The sequence below is a fragment of the Fragaria vesca genome, linkage group LG1, assembly GCF_000184155.1.
Source record: "Fragaria vesca subsp. vesca linkage group LG1, FraVesHawaii_1.0, whole genome shotgun sequence".
NCBI lineage: Eukaryota > Viridiplantae > Streptophyta > Magnoliopsida > Rosales > Rosaceae > Fragaria > Fragaria vesca.
The window spans coordinates 13,119,411-13,121,940 of NC_020491.1; positions in this window are offsets into that span (position 1 = coordinate 13,119,411).

A 2,530-nucleotide genomic window follows, 5' to 3' on the forward strand; every position below is an offset into this window, starting at 1 on the left:
GTTTGTTGTGTGTGTGTAGAGAGTCTGCTCGAACTCCTTTATATAGAATTACTTAAGGCCACAGGTATTGGCCCAAAGCATGTCAAAGACTTGTAGGAGTCTTCAATGATAAACGTGGCGTAGACGATGTTAATCACTGTTGGCCGTGATTATCCTTTGGCGAAGTAACTAACTGCCTCTGTCTAGAAGACTTGAGTTAGAACACCTCATGATGACTTTGGACGTGTGCTACTGGATGCTTTTTCCTTATCCAATTGAGACATTGTAGGGATAGATATTACTGTATTGTTATTATCCCAAAGGCATCAAAATTGCCTTAGAATGCTAACCCTTGAACGCGAATGTCATGCAGGCACAATGATTGCCTTCTAACACGACTCTCTGGACGTGGACGTATGCCCATGCAACCATATATGATAACTTGACAAGGACAAAAAACCTTACTGACCACATACTCTCTAGCATGCATGTTCACGTACTGACTCGATCATGCAATTAAACACTGCTCCATTCTTTATTCAAGGGAACGACGGGATGCTGGCGAGATTCTCATAAGCCATGCACGGGTCGTGTCAAGATGTTTATTAATTAAAGAAGACATCACCTCCGATTACTCATGCGAGATCGCTCCTTCAAACAATTAAAGATAATTGCCTCTTATCTAATCATGTTGGCGGCTCACAGTTCACGTCCTTCTCTTAGTACCACACGAAATCTTCTCATGTCAAGTCAACTCTGCGCCAACCTCAATCGAGCTCGCATGACTTTGTAGGCGAGGTGACCCGCCTCCAGTAAACCCAATATTACTCAGGCTCGTCGGTGTGGACCATGAATTTAATTAACATTCACTTTAGACAATTACTGTTCAGTAAAATATTAATTTGGGTGTAAACATTGCCCCCCAGCCTCGAAGTCATGAATGTAAAAAATGACTGAAGAGGTTTATGTTTCATGCTGCTCTAAAGCCACTGGTATTGGCTCGGTTCATACATCAAATGACTGTGAGTAAACAAGCCTGTGAATAGGCTCTAAAACTCAAGTATATATTCAACAACAAAGCATTGTAGGGAAGCTACTGTACGATTTGCTTAGTACCGTATTAAACTGATGATCATGAATTAGGTACCTTGAACTTGAACTTAACGTGCACTTCGCTTGCTCTACTCTTAAAGACATTGTACTATGCATGTACCTCGAGTAGATAATGTCCTTGAAGGAATGTACCCCGCACGGATGTACCTCGAGCTCGAGTAGATGATGCCCTTAAGAGGATGTCCTCGCGGCCAAAACTTGTTGACTCGTCATGGACTTGTTGACTCGCCATGGATGTACCTCGAAGGGATACATTTGAAAATGAACCGTCTGACCTCGAAGGGATATACCTTGAACGGATGCACCTCGAAGGGATATACCTTGAATAGATATAGCTCGCTTCGCTGCTCCCCAGTGTGAATTAATGAGAGTCGAGCACAAGACACTTCGCTGCCCCCCTGTGCAAACCGATGAGAGTCAAACGATTTTTTTTTAGAGGCCACAGGTGTTGGCCTAAATAATGACCAAGACGCCTCAAGAAGGGTCTAAAGTCTGAAATATTTTTTTAGAGGTCAGAGGTGTTGGCCTAAATAATGACCAAGACGCCTCAAGAAGGGTCTAAAGTCTGAAATATTTGGAACACATCTCTATCCCATATGTTTTGGCCACTGGGCGTGATAATGTTTTGGCCACACCAGTAAGTCTGGGCGTGCAAAGTCTCTTTTTGTTGTTGCGGGCGTGCCACCGCGCGGACGCGGAATGTAGTGGTTGTAGTAGCGGGGTGCACTTAGCCTTCTACTTCTAATCAAGCGACTGAGGATGGAGAGAGCACCAACTCCACCGCAGGGTTCTTCAGATTCGCCTTGCGTACTGGGCAAGGACTTACAGTAGTCCGCCTGAGCGTCACAATATCGATACTCGACGTAAGATCGAGCAGAGCTTCAATTGGAAAGGAGAGGAAAAAAGAGAAAGCTCCGGAGAGCGTACGGGGAAACGAAAGGAAAGCTCGGGCGAGCGTCTGAGGTTTGACTAGGTCGAGAATTGTATTATATTTTGTAGAGTTGAGTTGTTGTATTGTTTGTTGTGTGTGTAGAGAGTTTGCTCGAACTCCTTTATATAGAATTACTTAGAGCCACAAGTATTGGCCCAAAGCATGTCAAAGACTTGTAGGAGTCTTCAACGATAAACGTGGCGTAGACAATGTTAATCACTTGTTGGCCGTGATTATCCTTTGGCGAAGTAACTAACTGCCTCTGTCTAGAAGACTTGAGTTAGAACACCTCATGATGACTTTGGACGTGTGCTACTGGATGCTGTTTCCTTATCCAATTGAGACATTGTAGGGATAGATATTACTGTATTGTTATTATCCCAAAGGCATCAAAATTGCCTTAGAATGCTAACCCTTGAACGTGAATGTCATGCAGGCACAATGATTGCCTTCTAACACGACTCTCTGGACGTGGACGTATGCCCATGCAACCATATATGATAACTT